The following is a 19,419-nucleotide window of genomic DNA, read 5'->3' on the forward strand; positions in this document are numbered from 1 at the left end:
GCTGTCCGGAGACCCCCTAATCCAGGATCCCTCAGTCATGTTGTGAAGAAATGAACCAAACTGGCGCTTAACCCATTTATGATTTCAATCCACCTTCTGGTGAAGACTAAGCAGAAGCTCACGATCAGTCATCACACAAGGAGCAGTGGCTTGAGGAGTAGACTTGGGTGCATTGGCAGAGTCATGTGTGGCAGAGTCATCATTGGTGGAATAAGAGGCAGCTTTGCGAAACTGTCCACCCAATGGACGAATGCCTTCATCTATAACAGCTGGTGCCTTGCCCTTTTCATCAACTGAGGAATAGGTCCGCTTGAGGACTTCAATTGGGGGCAAGTAGCTGAGGTGATTCTGAAGATCAGCTTTGTAGTTGAGTGAAGACCTTGTCCTGAGGAATCCATAATCCAAGGCGCATAAGGCTTCAGCTCAAACAGAGACAGTGCAACATTTGCCAGAGTCCTCATGAAGAAATTGTGATAATTGACAGGAATGCCATGAACGATGTTGAATACCAGATTCTTCATGATGCCAACAATTTCCTCATCAGATGAGTCGTGGCCTTTGATAGGACTCATTGTCCTTGTAAGAATACGATAGACAGTTCTCGCCACATAAAGTAATTCCTTCATGAGGAATTTGGTTCATGGGGCCTAACCTAGCTTCAAAGGTTTCATCAAAACCTGCATGTAGTGATTTGTAATGTAGCGACCAGACCTCAAACAGTCTGATCTCTGTGCTCCGGTGTCATCCCTGGATCAGTAATGCTGACACCACACAGTACTCGGAGGATTTATAGCAGAGTAGCAATCACACACTTATTACATCGAGTGTCTCATAAGAGAACTTATTACAATAAATATGGCTTAAGGCCATCAAATAACTATAACAGCGGAAGGCTTGGAAGATAAGTGAGTCCATGAACTCCAACGGCATCACTGAGTATAGGACCACGACCTAAAAACTCCTTAATCGTCGTCTGAAAAGTCTGCAACATTAACGTTGCAGCCCGAAACGGGTCAGCACATGGAATATGCTGGCAATGTAACACATAGAGTAATGGAATGAAACAGCTATACTATATGCATATTTGGCTGGTGGAAAGCTCTACGGTTACAGTTTTGTGTAAAGCCAATTTTTCCCTACTTCAAAGGAATAATTTTATTTAACTATCATGGTAGTGGTTAAACATTGAGAATGGTTGACAGCATTCTCAATCCCAATTAAGCATCATCATTAAACATAACCCAACAAAATTAATTTAGAGTAACATGTTGAGATTCACATGAAAATCCAGGTACTAGATAATCAAGATGTCCATAACCGGGGACACGGCTAACCATGATTAGTTTATTACACTCTGCAGAGGTTTCCGCACTTTTCCCCACAAGACTCGATCGCCTCCATTTGGTTTCTCACACTACAAGGTGTTTGAGAAGACGGATGACCGAGACATAGTCTTTCAGAAGCGCTAGCACCTTACGAACGGGTAGACCGTACCACCTACATCCCCTACATCTGCTAGTCTACCACTATAAGAGTTCGCACAACTTAGTCAACTATGCTAGAGCCCATAATAGCTTGTGGCTGCACACGGAAGTTTCTAGTATGAATAGTCTCATGATCCCTTTGAGCCTGGGTGGCGGTCCAAAAGAAAACAGGTAAGTCCTGGAATACCCAGGTGCCTCAATCCACCCAGATGTGTGTTTAAGTTGCCACCTTAGATAAACCATTAATTAACAATCTCACATCTGTCATGGATATTACTCACCCAATCCACGTCTACTAGCATAGCATAGCATAATAAGCAAACGTAGAAGTAACTCCCAAAGGTTTGATAATAACAGGTAATAGGTACTACCTCATCTACTTCCCATCCCACAATGTAATTAGATCCTAATCATGCAATGTGTGAGGATTGATCTAATGCAATAAAACTGGGTAGTAGAAAAAGGTATGATCAAAGTGTTACTTGCCTTGCTGATGATCCGCGAAACCTAGCGATTCGAAGTAACAAACGGCGCACTCCGGGTATTCTATCGCAGACAAACAAACAAGCATACAATAAGTACTCATCTAATGCACAGGTAAAACTCAAATAAGAGATCTAACCAGAAGGTTCAACTTAAAAACTCCGGTTTGCAAAAAGAATCAAATCGAACGATGCAACGAAAATCAAACGGCGAAAGAAAACAACTTTGTTCTAGTAATATGGATCTAGGGCAAATTTTACAGTAGCAAAACCTTGTTTAAGTTGGTTAAACGGATAGAGGGTTTCGAGACGAAACTCTAGGCGCTTGAATCGCCTGATTCCGATAAACGAGCGAAAAGTTATACTAAAATGAAAATTGGATCAGGAATCGCGATCAGAAAAATCGCGGATTTAATCCGAGAAAAAGAAAAAAACGACGAACGTCGCTAGAACGAACGAACGGACGAACGCTCGCTATTTAAATAAACCGGAAAAACCGATCTATTTAAAAAAACCGAATCTAAAAAAAACCGAAAAATCTTTTTTAACGACGGCGGAAACGCGGCGCGGCGACCGCGGCGGCGGCGGCGGCTGGCGGCTTGGCGGATTAGGGTTTCCCCCCGGGGCTGGGCCTCGGCTTATAAAGCCCTCCCGGGCCAGTGTCCAGGTCGGACACGGCCCGTTAAGTCGATTCGCATTTTTTTATATTCCGCTCGGAAGAAAAATAAAAAGAAATATAAACGGACTCCAAAAATTCCGAAATAAATTTTCACGGGCTTCTAAAATCAAGCTGCACAAGGTGAACATTTATTTGGGACCTAAATGCAATTTTGAAAAACGCACATTTTTCCTAAATTCAAATAAAACACCGAAAAACTCCGAAATAAAATCTTATTTGATTTTATTATTAAATCCTCAATATTTCTTTATTTTGGGAAAGTCATTTTATTCCCTCTCTCATATTTTTGTAATAGAAATAATTGATGATAAAATAAATAAAATCAAATGATCCTATTCTCAAAATTTGAGAAACTCAAATATGAAAATAACGAAATCCCCAACTCTCTCCGTGGGTCATTGAGTTGCGTAGAATTTCTAGGATCAACCAAAATGCAAAATAAAATATGATATGCATGATGATCTAATGTATAACATTCCAAATTGAAAATTTGGGATGTTACAAACCTACCCCCCTTAAGATGAATCTCGCCCTCGAGATTCGGGTTGGCTAGAAAATAGGTGAGGGTGGTCCTTGAGCAAATCTTCCTCTCTTCCCAGGTGGCTTCATCCTCCGTGTGGTGGCTCCACTGAACTTTGCAAAACTTGATAACCTTGCTGCGAGTGACTCGACTGGCAAACTCGAGGATCTTAATTGGTTCTCCTCGTACGTCAAATCGTTATCCAACTGAATAGTTTCCAAAGGCACTGTGTCTCTCAACGGTATGTCAGCCATCTCCGCGTGACATCTCTTCAACTGGGAAACGTGGAACACATCATGAACTCCTGACAATCCTTCGGGCAATTCCAACTTGTAGGCCACTTCTCCCATACGCTCCAAAACTCGATATGGTCCTACAAATCGTGGCGCTAACTTCCCTTTAACTCCAAAACGCTTTGTTCCCCGAAGTGGAGATACTCGAAGATAAGCTCTATCTCCAACTTCGTAAACTGTCTCCTTGCGTTTAGAATCTGCATAACTCTTTCTGTCTGGACTGGGCTACCTTGAGCCTATCGCGAATCAACTTCACCTTCTGTTCAGACTCTTTAATCAAGTCAGGTCCAAACAACTGGCGGTCTCCAACTTCGTCCCATGACAACGGTGTCCTGCACCTCCTTCCGTACAAAGCTTCGAAAGGGGCCATCTTTAAACTGGTTTGATAACTGTTGTTGTAAGAGAACTCTGCATATGGCAAATTATCGTCCCAACTAGATCCATAATCTAGCGCACAAGCTCTCAGCATATCCTCCAAAATCTGATTGACTCTCTCGGTCTGTCCATCTGTTCTGTGGATGAAAAGCTGTACTGAATTCTAGCCTGGTACCCAAAGTTTCGTGCAACTGTTCCAGAACTTTGAGGTAAACTGGGTTCCTCTATCTGATACGATACTCCTCGGAACTCCATGCAGACATACAGATCCTGGTCATGTATATCTTTGCCAACTTAGCACTGAGTGTAAGTGGTCTTTACTGGGATGAAATGAGCTACTTTCGTCAATCGATCAACTACAACCCAAATCGAGTCATAGCCTGAACGAGTCCTGGGCAATCCCGTGATAAAATCCATGCCTAGCTTATCCCACTTCCATTCGGGTATCGGCAATGGTTGTAACAATCCTGCTGGCTTCTGATGCTCTGCCTTTACTCTCTGACATACATCACAAACTGCTACATACTCCGCAATATCCTTCTTCATTCCGGTCCACCAGAAAATATCCTTCAAATCCAAATACATCTTGGTATTTCCTGGGTGAATGAATATGAGTCGTGTGCCTCTTGCAAAATCAACTTCCTGATCTCCGGGTCATTGGGCACGTAAACACGGTCTTCAAACCATAGGGTGTCGTGCTCATCCTCACGAAATCCTTTAGCTTTTCCTTTGCTCAGTTTCTCCTTATAGCGGCAATCTCTTTGTCAGTTTCTGAGCTTCCCTGATTCTTATCCATCAAGGTTGACTGAATCTCCAATGCTGCTACATAGCCTCTCGGAACTATTTCCAAACATAGTTCACGAAGATTTTCGGCTAACTCCTGGTATTTCTCCCGTCATTAATGTATTGACATGGCTCTTATGGCTTAATGCGTCAGCTACTACATTAGCCTTTCCGGGGTGATAATGCAATTTCATATCATAATCCTTGATAAGCTCCAACCATCTCCTTTGTCTGAGATTCAACTCCTTCTGTGTGAAAATGTACTTCAAACTCTTATGATCCGTGTACACCTCACAATGATTTCCAATGAGAAAATGTCTCCATGTTTCAAAGCATGCACTACGGCTGCTAACTCCAAATCATGCGTGGCATAATTCAACTCATGAGGCTTCAGTTGTCTTGAGGCATATGAAACAACTCTCCCTTCCTGCATAAGCACTGCTCCAAGTCCTCGACGTGAAGCGTCGCAATACACCTCATAATCCTTGGTCTGGTCTGGCAAAATCAACACTGGTGAGGTAACCAAACGTTTCTTCAATCTTGGAAACTAGCCTCACATTCCTCTGTCCATATGAACTTGGTATCTTTCTTCAACAACTCAGTCATAGGCTTCGCAATCTTTGAGAAATTCTCAATAAATCCTCCGGTAGTATCCTGCGAGTCCAAGAAAACTCCGGATCTCTCCAACTGTGTTGGTGCTTCCCACTTGGTCACGGTATCAACTTTAGTGGGATCATACTGCTATACCTTCTCCGAATATAACGTGTCCGAGGAATCCTACTTCCTTCAACCAAAACTCACATTTGCTAAACTTGGCATATAATTGATGTTCTCTGAGCTTTCCAAGTACCAAACGCAAATGCTCCTTATGCTCCTCTTCATTCTTCGAGTAAACCAGGATATCATCAATGAACACTACGACGAACTTATCCAAGAACTCCATAAACACTTTGTTCATCATGTTCATAAAATAGGCAGGTGCGTTAGTCAGACCAAATGACATAACGGTATACTCATACAGCCCATACCTGGTGGTAAAAGCTGTCTTAGGAATATCCTGTTCTCGAATCTTCAACTGGTGGTATCCTGATCGCAGATCGATCTTGGAAAATACCTTAGCTCCTTGCAATCGATCAAACAGATCATTGATCATTGGTAGTGGGTACTTGTTCTTGATCATTACTTCATTCAATCCTCGATAATCAACAACCATCCTTAACGATCCATCCTTCTTCTCCACTAGAAGTACTGGCGATCCCCAAGGCAAAGAACTTGGGCGGATATATCCCTTATCCAGTAACTCCTTAATCTGCTTCTTAATTTCCACCAAATCCTTTGCTGGCATCCTATATGGTCTCTTTGATATTGGCCCAGTGCCTGGCAAAAGCTCAATCAAAAACTCAATGTCTCTATCCGATGGCATGCCTGGCAACTCTGGAAATACATCAGGGAAATCCTTACCACTGGTACTTCCTCCTGCACAACTCCTGTTAGGCAATTTACTTGAGTCCTCTTTGGCACATGCCGGGATACATACTTGATCCTTCTCCCTTCTGGGGTGGTAAGCAAAATTGACTTACTAGCACATTCAATATTCCCTTCATACTTTGATAACCAATCCATGCCTAATATCACATCCAATCCTTGAGATTCCAATACTATTAGGTCTGAGGGAAAAACATAGTTACCAATCCTTAATGGTAACCGATCACACCATAGACTAGCCACATACTCTGCTCCAGGCGAGGTTACTAACATGGGTGACCTAAGGGCTTGGGTTGGTAGGTTATACTTATCCACAAATCCCCTTGAGATGTATGAATGCGATGCACCAGTATCAAAAAGAACGAGTGCAGTAAATGACTTAACCAAAAACTTACCTATTACTGCATCGGGCTGAGCTTCAACCTCCTCCACGCTAACGTGGTTCACCTGTCCCCTGTTGAAAGGGTTCGGCTTCTTCCCAGAACTTCCATTGCCATTTTGCCTTCAGGACATTCATTGGCATAATGTCCTGGTCTTCTGACACTTAAAACAAGTGACTTGGCTTAGGTCCTTCTTGGCTGGGTTGATGGGTTGGTGCGGTTCTGGCCGTTGCTTCCTCCATTGCCATTTCCATTCTTGGTGCCATTGTGATTGTGCGAGCTACCTCCTCCATGGGTATGCTGAAAATGTCCTCCTGGTCTAGGGGTAAAACATCGGCTTCTGCTGAGCTCCTGAATTGTACTTCCTTGTCCATACTTCCTCTTGCGATTCTCAATTTGCTGCTGCTTCGCCTTCAATCATAAGAGCACGATCTACCAACTCCTGGTAGTTGTTGAAGGTTGCTACCATCAACTGCATGCTCAACTCATCATTCAGTCCTTCCAGAAACTTCTCCTGCTTAGCATGCATCCGTAGCGACGTCATCTGGGGCATAACGTGCTAACTTACTAAATTCCTCCACATACTGGCCAACTGTCCGTCCTCCTTGGCGCAAGTTGCGAAACTCACGCTTCTTCATGGCCATAGCTCCTGTTGAAACATGTGCAGTACAAAAGCCTTGCTGAAAAACTGGTCCCATGTGACAGTGTCGACAGGGGAAAGTGGCTGTGAAATTCTCCCACCATGATGCTGCGGGTCCTTCTAGCTGAATGTGCGGCAAACTTCACCTCTCGCATCTGTGCATCCTGCTGTGGTCAACTCCCTAGCTGTCTTGCGGAGCCAATCATCTGCTACTATCGGCTCGGTGCTACTGGAAAACACCGGCGGATTCAGCCTAAGAAAACGGGCTAAGTGGTCAACAGGTGGTGGTGGTGGTGGGTTGTTGTTGTTGTTCCCCTGATTCTGATTCTGGACTAGCAACTGCATCAATGTGTTCTGCTGCTGGATCAACTGGGTGAGCTCCGGTGGAAAGGCAAATCCGGGGTCACGTCTCGGAGGCATCTGAGGGTTTAGAAAAGATGAGATTAAGAATAGAGGGGTCTAAAGAGAAAACACTACCCATATGCACATGAGGCAAAAGCAAACAATTCACTTCAATCAATCAAACAAGGGCATACAATCGATCTAACTATCGCAAAAGTGCTCGGACTACTATATTTACATGGTGGACTACTACTACTGATGAGGTGGTCTACTAGAAATATTCTACTGGTCGTTGACTCCATAATATCTGCTCCAGCTTCATCAACATAGTCATCATCGCTACTATCTGCTTCCGAGTCGGTGCCGTCGATGATGATGTAGTCTTCCGGGCTAATTTCCTTGGGTTCTTCGTCTTCATCTACTGGCGTAGGGCCTCCCATAAATATTCCAATCTTCTTGATTAGGTCGTCATTCTTCTCCACCAATACTTCAATTTCCTCTTCATAATCTTCACGTGTAGCCTTGAGTTCTTCCTCCAGTTCCTTGATTCTAGTCTTAGCCTTCTTCAGATCTATCATGTCGGCGCACATCTGGTTCTCCTGTCGTCGAATGTGCTGGTTTAGCTCCTGGATAAAAGCTGCAATTGATCTATCCTTCCTGGTGCTGATCATCTCCCAGTGCTCATCTCGGCGCCCACAAATCTGGTAGATAGTATCCTTGAGATCCTTGCGGTAGACTTCTCCAATGCGTCCCATGGCGATGTGAGCTGCCATGCTCTTTCCTAGACTCCAAGTTGGTGCATCAAAAGAAAACTCTATGGGCTCAGTGACTGGCATGAACGTCCTTCCTGGAACTTGAACTTGAATCATCCAGCGCTCTTCTTCAGGTAAAGTGGCGTTGTAGGTTCCGGTGAAGCTTGGTACTCCTATGTTCAGGTATCTAGTGACTTCCTTCAAGTGTCGTCCAAAGGGTGTATCTTCATCGGTGTGAAACTTGTTCCCTTGCATCCGCCATCCTAAAGAGTAGAAAAGATGAGAAGTCAGAAGAGAAGAGAGTGAATAGTGATCTAGGTCTTTTAACTTAGTGGCTGTGTCCTACAGTCAGCGTGTGCTCTGATACCATCTCTGTAGCGACCAGACCTCAAACAGTCTGATCTCTGTGCTCCGGTGTCATCCTTGGATCAGTAATGCTGACACCACACGGTACTCGGAGGATTTATAGCAGAGTAGCAATCACACACTTATTACATCGAGTGTCTCATAAGAGAACTTATTACAATAAATATGGCTTAAGGCCATCAAATAACGATAACAGCGGAAGGCTTGGAAGATAAGTGAGTCCATCAACTCCAACGGCATCACTGTAAGAGTTCTCACAACTTAGTCAACTATGTTAGAGCCGATAATAGCTTGTCGCTGGACACGGAAGTTTCTAGTATGAATAGACTCATGATCCCTTTGAGCCTGGGTGGCGGTCCAAAAGAAAACACGCAAGTCCTGGAATACCCAGGTGCCTCAATCCACCCAGATGTGTGTTTAAGTTGCCACCTTAGATAAACCATTAATTAACAATCTCACATCTGTCATGGATATCACTCACCCAATCCACGTCTACTAGCATAGCATAGCATAATAAGCAAACGTAGAAGTAACTCCCAAAGGTTTGATAATAACAGGTAATAGGTACTACCTCATCTACTTCCCATCCCACAATGTAATTAGATCCTAATCATGCAATGTGTGAGGATTGATCTAATGCAATAAAACTGGGTAGTAGAAAAGGTATGATCAAAGTGTTACTTGCCTTGCTGATGATCCGCGAAACCTAGCGATTCGAAGTAACAAGCGGCACACTCCGGGTATTCTATCGCAGACAAACAAACAAGTATACAATAAGAAGTCATCTAATGCATAGGTAAAACTCAAATAAGAGATCTAACCAGAAGGTTCAACTTAAGAACTCCGGTTTGCAAAAAGAATCAAATCGAACGAAGCAACGAAAATCAAACGGCGAAAGAAAACAACTTCGTTCTAGTAATCTAGATCTAGGGAAAATTTTACAGTAGCAAAACCTTGTTTAAGTTGGTTAAATGGATAGAGGGTTTCGAGACGAAACTCTAGGCGCTTGAATCGCCTGATTCCGATAAACGAGCGAAAAGTTATACTAAAACGAAAATTGGATCAGGAATCGCGATCAGAAAAATCGCGGATTTAATCCGAGAAAAAGAAAAACGACGAACGCTCGCTAGAATGAACGAACGGATGAACGCTCACTATTTAAATAAACCGGAAAAACCGATCTATTTAAAAAACCGAAACTAAAAAAACGACGAAAACCGATCTTTTTTTTAAACGACGGCACGGAAAACGAGGCGCGGCGGACCTCGGCGGCGGGATCTGACGGCGGCGGTGGTGGCGGCAGCTTGGGCGGCTTGGGGCGGATTAGGGTTTCCCCCGGGGGCTGGGCCTCGGCTTATAAAGCCCTCCCGGGCCAGTGTCCAGGTCGGACACGGCCCGTTAAGTCGGTTCGCATTTTTTTTATATTTCGCTCGGAAGAAAAATAAAAATAAATACTAAACGGACTCCAAAAATTCCAAAATAAATTTTCACGGCTTCTAAAATCAAGCCGCACAAGATGAACATTTATTTGGGACCTAAATGCAATTTTGAAAAACGCACATTTTTCCTAAATTCAAATAAAACACCGAAAAACTCCGAAAAAAATCTTATTTGATTTTATTATTAAATCCTCAATATTTCTTTATTTTGGGAAAGTCATTTTATTCCCTCTCTCATATTTTTGTAATAGAAATAATTGATGATAAAATAAATAAAATCAAATGACCCTATTCTCAAAATTTGAGAAAACTCAAATATGAAAATAACGAAATCCCCAACTCTCTCTGTGGGTCATTGAGTTGCGTAGAATTTCTAGGATCAACCAAAATGCAAAATAAAATATGATATGCATGATGATCTAATGTATGACATTCCAAATTGAAAATTTGGGATGTTACATGTAAGCTCAGGTTCACTGTAGATGCAACGAGCTTCTTCAAGGGGAGGACTGAGTGGTAAGGCACGAAGCAATTCAGTAGCTGGTGTTGTGTAGTGAGTGTTCTCACACATCCAGTCCAGCACCCATGAATTCACATCTTCAGAATCTCCTGTGATGTGCAGCGTTGCATAAAATTGAAGAATCAGTTCTTCATTCCAATCACAGATGTCAGAGCAAAAGTTTAACAGTCCAGCGTCATGAAGAACACTGAGGACTGGCATGAAACACGGTAGAGATTTCATATCCACGTGAGGAATGTGCTCATGGTAGAAGATTTTCTCTTTGTTGAACATCACTAAGGAATAGAAATTTGCTTGACTAGCAGTCCAGAAACGCCTCTTCCTTATACGAGCAGAATCATATAGGTTGTAGTCTTCAAAGAATACGTGCTCGCCGAAGAAATCATCAGCGTTGAACTTTTTCTTGCGTGAGAATGGATCCTTTGGCTTGGGCAGAGGAGTGTTAGTGAGTTGCATCACGACCTCAGGAATCGCAATCTCGGGTTCTTCAGGCTGAGGAATTTCTGATTCCTCGTCAGTGGCAGTCTGTGTCTTCAGATGTTCAGCGGCAGCAGTTTCTTCAGCACTAGTGGCTGGAATTTCCTCACATACAGATGAAGTGGGGTGAGTTTCTTCAAAGCCCATTTGAACAGTTTGTGCGGGGGACTGAGGTATTTGCTGCAACGGTGTGAACATTGGAGAGTTTGGATGCTGACTTTCCCAGAATTCATCACTCATCACTGGTGTGGAGCAGCCAACGTCCACATCTTCATCTTCCATTTCTTCAACGCCAGCCTCTTCAGTTGTGAACTGAGGCATAGGCGAGGAGATAACAGGTGTTGAAGGGATCGTATCCACTTCAATTTCTTCATCAATCTGCTCTGACGAAGCAGCAAAATGATTTTCTTCATCAGATCCGCTAGGGATCCCATATTCTTCACCAAAAGGAACAAGATCTTTTGATGGCATGCTTGAGATTGGAACAGCATCAATGGGATTAGCAAATGAACTGGTCAAAGGCTTCATCTTCTTCGAAGCTGAAGAATCTGAAGTAGCTAATGCTTTCCTTTTCTTCACTGTTGCACGCTCTGCAGCCTTGGTCTTCTTCACATCTGATGCAGATGGAAGGATCGGAGTTGGTGTTGGCGCAGGAGGAGCAGAGGAATCTGGTTGATTTTCTTCAGACACAACTGATGCAATTGCCTTGATTTCTTCAGTTTCTTCAGGCACACCACTAGAGGATGCCCTGGCAATTTCTTCAGCGGCTGGAATGCAGTCATCAGCCCTGGAACTCACATTTTCTTCAGCAGCCTGATTTTCATCAGCGGTGTTGGCATGTTCTTCAGTCGGCTGAGCAGATGCTTCAGCCTGAGGAATTTCCTGTTGCGTTGGGGTAGCAACATTGGAAGTGAAGTTATCAGCAAGTCTTACAAAACGAACTTTGGCTCCAAGCCAATCAGCGCGGTATGCGTCAAATTCATCACTGAGTTTCTTGATCTCAGTTTGAATAGCGACAAGTTCTTCAGTTGTCATAGAGACAATGTTTTTCTTCAGATAACGCTCCTTCTTGTACTGCGCTTTCTTAATCTGTCTGGCCTTCTCAAATTTCCATTTTTCTTCTTGAATTTAGTGGGTCAACATGTGACTTTGGCCAGGAGTCAGCTTGAAATCAGGCATGGGAGTGTTGGGGTTCTTGTGCCAAACATCAATGTACTCGAGGATCAACTTGGGATCCAAAAGCAGTGGCACATCTGTTCCCTTGGCTCTAGCGGCCCTGACTTGCCTATCTCTGATGATTTCAGCAAGTTCATCATCATCAGCTTCGTCTTCTTCAGACGGCACTTGGAAGGCGACCTGCTTCTTCTGAGGACTAGGGCGAGGACCTCGTCCAGCAGTGGCCTTTGTCTTCAGTAGAGAGGGTCCCATTGAGGAAATTGGTGCAGCTGAGGAACTAGCTGAAGCTCCTGAGGCTATTGAGACGCCTGTGGTCCTTTGACATGTGGCGAGATGCACAGGTGCAGAGGACTTTGTTAGAGCGGCCGAAGACTTTGGCGGAGGAGCTGAGGACTTTTGAGGAGCAGGATCAGCATAAGGAATTGGCCGTGAGGGCTTTGAGGATTCTGGCCGTGAGGGCATTGCTGAGGAACTTGGCCTTGAGGGCACTGTTGGTGAAGCACTTGGCTTACGTGCAGGCTTCTTTGACATAGCCTTCTTCGGCTTGACAGCAGAGGCCTCATTGGCAGCAGCAGCAGAGTCTTCATTGAATTTCTCACTGCTTCTCTAGCTTGCCTGGCCAGCTTGGCTTGGCGCTTTGCCCATTCGTCAGGATAATCCTCACCGCGCTTGAGGCTGGTGGGATTAGCTATTTGGCCAGGTGCCAATGGAGGTCTTGGGCAGGGAGGATTGAGTGCGAATTTCTTCATGTATTTGGGAGTAACATACCTGTACTCCCTCCACTCTCTTGCCCATCTCCTCTTTATCTTCTGAATGCGCACCCTGCGCTGATTTTTGTCTTCCTCAGGAGGTGTGCAGTACCCAGCATATATATCATCAGGGATCTCAAACGCTGTGTTGACCTCAGCCCTCTTTCCTCCTTTTTGTGGCTTCTTAGCGTCAGCCATTTTCTTCAGTTGAGAAATTTGAACAATTGAATTCTCTGAAGAAGTATGCAACTTTTTTTCGAGGAGTGCTGCAAATGATTTAAGTTGATGAGAACCTAGTGATTCAGCAGCTGACATGAGTACCTGTGAACAAAGTATAGTTACGAGGAATTTGGAGAGGTCATATGCATTCTCGGAAGGTTTGTAAAAAGAACAAGTTTGAGGAATTTGATCAGGTGAGTCTTGAAGAATTTCACTAAGCGTTCTTTATCTTAGGTTCCAGATATGTGTAGATCAAGAATCCAGACATTTGAGGAATCTTAAAGAAAAACATAGCTTAGAGAAATGAATCAAGAACAGATGATATGAGAGGTGTTTTAGTGTGTGAAGATATGAAGAAAAACACCTTTGAAGATTTTGTATATATTCATTCGAATCAACGAGGGCAGTAAAAGTAACTTTTAATTACCCTGGATGAAGAACACGACGAACAGTGAGGTGGAGAGGTGAAGTTCGTCTGTGTAGATCTTCCACGCCCTAACTTGGCGGAGGAAGACGGCTACGGCGGCGGCGGAGTGAAGATTTCCGCGGCCGGCGCGAGTACGGCGGCGACGAGGTCAAGGCAGTGAAGCTCTTCCTCACCGGCGACGATGAAGTAGCGGCGGCGCTAGGGTTTGAGAAGCTCGAGCTGGAGAGAGGTCAAACGGAGTAAAAGAAGTGAGGAAGGGGAAGAGGGGTATTTATAGCCACGGTGAAAAACTGTTCGCCCGAAGAAATTGGACGAACGTGCCCCTGACCCTTCTCATTCGCTTGACATGTGTCACCCACGTACTGAGAGGTGGAGATCGTGTACGATCGTGGGTGAAAGGATAAGTGTATCATGGGATGCGGAACGGTTTGAGCGGCAAAGCCGAAAATTTAGATAAGATAGGTTTTAAAGTTCTTTTCGCAATTTCTTCAGCTGACAAGGACACGGTGAAGATTTTGAACGAGTTTCAAATAGAACGCACATGAAGAATTTGTGAACAGATTGGGTTGAGTATAGCATAGAGGGGGAAAGGGTCCGATCACATTCACTTAGCAGAAAAAAACCAACTTGAAGAATTAGCAATAAGTGAATGTTGTAGAGAACATAAACTCATATATAAATATAGCCAATGCAGAAAAACGACGGAAACAGTGAAGACAATGCAAAGTTGAAGAATATGAACAACTGAGGAATTTCAATTTTTGGTGGTAGCGTGACCCACCGTATAAGAATGATGATTTCAGACACCGCATACAATTATTATAGGGTTCTGAGAATCAATTCTTCGTTAATTTCATCACACTTAGAGTGTTATTCTTCATTGATTGAAGAAAATGTTTCTTCATGTGTTGCACATCTAAGTCATTAATTTTGCATAAGTGTTAGGATGAGTGTCCTTTTCAAAGAACAATCGAAGATTCTAGAATATTTAGCTCACACCGAAACTTGCTAAATCTCTTCTCATCCAAGGGCTTTGTGAAGATATCGGCTAGCTGTTCTTCAGTCTTCACATGCTGATCCCCCAACCAAGAAAAGGAAAACAAAGAAGAGAGACCGGGCTGCTTCCATAGAGCCCCTTCTTATCAAGCCAATTTCTGTTGCTCGTCCTGCATCTGAACATCGTGAACATCGTCTGGTAGTTCATGAGCTTGCTTCCATAGAGGCTCCTGAATCTGAAGAGAATCCAGCTGTTGACCCCACCACAGCTGAAGACAATGGTCATCACGACAATGTTGAAGATGATGAAGTCCTTCCTCAGATCAAGCACAATTTGGTATCATCGCCTGTTCTCACGAACAGCGAACTCATTAGCATTGGTCGTCCATTGATGCCAATTGCTCAGGATGACTCATGGGCTGATCACCCTCAAGAATCCCCTCGTGCTGAACAAACACCAGTCACTCCCCCACCACAGGTCACCACTCCCGTGATTGACAGTGAAGACTTTGAGGCCCAACCAACTCCATCTCCACAGGCGTCGCCAGCATTTCGCAGGCTTCACAAAGGACCAGGGCCACAGGTCACATTGTCAAGTGTTCCAGAAGGAGAAGAGCGCCAATCCGTTTCACACGAAGTCTTTCCTAAAGTCTCTCCTACTATGTGTTGGAAATATGCCCTAGAGGCAATAATAAAAGCATTATTATTATATTTCCTTGTTCATGATAATTGTCTTTATTCATGCTATAATTGTGTTATCCGGAAATCGTAATACATGTGTGAATAACAGACACCAACATGTCCCTAGTAAGCCTCTAGTTGACTAGCTCGTTGATCAACAGATAGTCATGGTTTCCTGACTATGGACATTGGATGTCATTGATAACGAGATCACATCATTAGGAGAATGATGTGATGGACAAGACCCAATCCTAAACATAGCACAAGATCGTATAGTTCGTTTGCTAGAGTTTTCCAATGTCAAGTATCTTTTCCTTAGACCATGAGATCGTGTAGCTCCCGGATACCGTAGGAGTGCTTTGGGTATACCAAACGTCACAACGTAACTGGGTGACTATAAAGGTAGACTACGGGTATCTCCGAAAGTGTCTGTTGGGTTGACATGGATCAAGACTGGGATTTGTCACTCCGTATGACGGAGAGGTATCGCTGGGCCCACTCGGTAATGCATCATCATAATGAGCTCAAAGTGACAAAGTGTCTGGTCACGGGATCATGCATTACGGTACGAGTAAAGTGACTTGTCGGTAACGAGATTGAACGAGGTATTGGGATACCGACAATCGAATCTCGGGCAAGTAACATATCGATTGACAAAGGGAATTGCGTACGGGGTTGATTGAATCCTCGACATCGTGGTTCATCCGATGAGATCATCGTGGAGCATGTGGGAGCCAACATGGGTATCCAGATCCCGCTGTTGGTTATTGACTGGAGAGTCGTCTCGGTCATGTCTGCTTGTCTCCCGAACCCGTAGGGTCTACACACTTAAGGTTCGGTGACGCTAGGGTTGTGAAGATATGTATATGCAGTAACCCGAATGTTGTTCGGAGTCCCGGATGAGATCCCGGACGTCACGAGGAGTTCAGGAATAGTCCGGAGGTAAAGAATTATATATAGGAAGTGCTGTTTCGAGCATCGGGACAAGTTTCGGGGTTATCGGTATTGTACCGGGACCACCGGAAGGGTCCCGGGGGTCCACCGGGTGGGGCCACCTATCCCGGAGGGCCCCATGGGCTGAAATAGGAGGGAACCCAGCCCATAGTGGGCTGGGGCGCCAGCCCCTATAGGCCCATGCGCCTAGGGTTTCCACCATGGAAGAGTCCATGTGGTGGAAGGCACCCCTAGGTGCCTTGGGGGGGAGGGAAACCTCCCCTTGGCCGCCGCCCCCCCTAGTAGATCTCATCTACTAGGGCCGGTGCCCCCCCCCCCATGGCACCCCTATATATAGTGGGGGGGAGAGGAGGGATAAGACACCAGCCCCTGGCGCCTCCATCTCCCCCTGTTACGTCTCTCCCTCGTAGTCTTGGCGAAGCCCTGCTTCTGTGACGCCCTACATCCACCACCACGCCGTCGTGCTGCTGGATCTTCATCAACCTCTCCTCCCCCCTTGCTGGATCAAGAAGGAGGAGACGTCTCCCGTCCCGTACGTGTGCTGAACGCGGAGGTGCCGTCCGTTCGGCGCTGGTCATCGGTGATTTGGATCACGTCGAGTACGACTACATCATCACCGTTCTTTTGAACGCTTCCGTGCGCCATCTACAAAGGTATGTAGATGCATCCGATGACTCGTTGCTAGATGAACTCCTAGATGATCTTGGTGAAACGAGTAGGAAAATTTTTGTTTTCTGCAACGTTCCCCAACACTATGAACATTCCTGAATCTGAAGCCAAAGCGGCTGAAGATATTCCGGCTGCATCAGCCGATGACCATGAAGAAGAACCAAGAGAAGAAGAACGTTTTGGTACACCCTCGTCCAACCCTGAAGTTGTTCTCGAGGAGAACGTGTCCAACCCTCCAGCTCCTGAAGTGGAGGTTACCAATACTGAGGTGGCCACCAACATCAACACTAAAGCCAATGACGTCGTCATGGCTGAAGCTAATGTGGCGCCTGAAACTAATGTGGTGCCAGAAGTGAATGCACCTGAAGCAAATGCAGCACCCGAAGCAAATCCGCTGCCTGAAGCCAATGCCTCTGCTCCTGTACCTCCTCCAAGGCCACACACCATCGAGCAAGCATATGATCGTGGACAGCTTGTTACTGTCGCTGGCCAATCCTGGTTCCTCCGCCTGTTCCCCGACCTCAGTTTGCCTATCATGTGGAGCACAGGCCTCATGTCCAGAAGGCAAAGCCAAGGCACCACGGTTTCCAGGTACTGCAACTTCACCAGGATCATTTAATCTGAATGGATTCAAGGCACACAACACATTCTTCAACAGTGCCAAGAACCCGTACACTAGGCCAAGAATCTCTTCGGACCGATTCTGGAGTTATCAGCAGCGAAGCTATTATTCATGCATCTTGTACAATCAGGGACGCATCTTCCCTCACATGCATCTTGACTGTGAAGCCATTGCTGGACTGCCATGCCTTGAAGAAGCCCTTGACTGCTTCCGTGATGCGGGTCTGCTTAATTTTGTGACTGCAAAGGAACACTGGAATGAAGAACTTCTGCTTCAATTCTATGCTACCCTCCACATTCGTGGATACAACAAGGATCCGAAGACTTGAATCCTTGAGTGGATGACAGGAGATGTCCATCATGAAGCTAAAGCTCAAGACATCATTGAGCTCACAGCCCTGCCCACTCCCGGTGAATACTATGAACCAGGTTGTCAACAATACCAGAATGCTTTGGAGAGCATTTTCCAGAAGCCAGAACCCAACATGAGTTAAATGCTGAGCATGATGAAGCATTTGCCACGCGACGCTGAATACCCAACCGAATTCTTTGTTGAAGACCTAGAGTATCTGTCCTGCACCATTTATCATATCATTAGAAAGACTCTATGGCCTGTCAAAGGACATTCATCTACAGCGAAGCTTGAAGGAGCAATGAAGACTTCGGTTTTCTATATCTTCAATGGCATAAGCTTCAATGCTCAAGACTTCTTCATCAGGCAGTTGGCTGCATCTGGCTCCGACACTTTTGGTCTGAAGTTCTACGCTCCGTGGGTAATGCGCCTTATCAAGCTCCACTCTGCCTTCAACTATCAGCCGTCTGTGCACAATCAGCTTGTATTCTTGCCAGAGGTTGATCTTTCTATTGAAGATATTTACCCAGAGCCTGCTAATGATCCAATCTATCTTCACAACGTTGATCATCAAAGCTTCACCCAGCCCATTGAAGGAGTTCAGGCAGTCTCTCATGTTTATCCCTTGGCTGGTAACACACGTGCCCCTCGCGCCCAAACTGACGACACTGGAAGCATCATTTCCCAAAGGCCTCGGAAGCGATCTCGTGTTCTCAATGACCGAGAGCTTCTCGTCGCGGTACATCAGAAACAGGATAAGCATCATGACTGGCTTAAGCGTCAGATGCAAAGCCTCTTGGTGGACGTCAATCGCATTCGTAATCTTGCCACCAAGAATACCTTTGTCACACATGAAACCTGTCGGAGGTCTTGGAAGAGTTCGACTTTGCTCACTGCTGAAGAAGATCTTCAAGACGATGGCTTCACAGAAAGATTCAAGTTTGACTCCACTCCTCCAAGGAATGCTCACTTGCGTCGGACTCCCTCCCTTGAAGAATCTGACTATTCTTCCTCAGCTGCCACGGTGAATGCCAGAGTTATCGATGATCAAGATGATGCGACTTCACCACCTCCACCTTCAGCGCGTCTCGACACTGCACCAAGTTCTTCTGCACCACCGGACCTCAACGACGACCCTGCTGCTTCGCCTGTACCTCATGGGAACGAGTAGAAGCTCTATGTCTTCAAACCTTTTTGGTCATTACTGACAAAAGGGGGAGAAGCATATGAGTTGATAGTCTTCAAGCGGGTCCATATGGGTGGTTGCTTTACTTTTTGCTACTTTTGCCAAGTGCTTACAACTCTCGCTTTTGAAACATTTGGTTCGTTTTGAGTTGTAACACTTAAACTTGATGGTCGTCTGCTACCTTTTTCGACACTATGTGATGCGATGATAAATTCCGCATGTGCGACGATAAATTCCGCATGTAGTCATTTTGCAGACGTTCATTTTTCATTATGCATGTCATTATCTTCATTATATCATTTCATGCATGATGAATTGTCTTCATAAGTAGAAGAGGAGCTCCGCAAGTACAACCTGCCATGTGCATTTACA

Source organism: Triticum urartu, chromosome 2 (genome assembly GCF_003073215.2).
Source record: "Triticum urartu cultivar G1812 chromosome 2, Tu2.1, whole genome shotgun sequence".
Taxonomy (NCBI): Eukaryota; Viridiplantae; Streptophyta; class Magnoliopsida; order Poales; family Poaceae; genus Triticum; species Triticum urartu.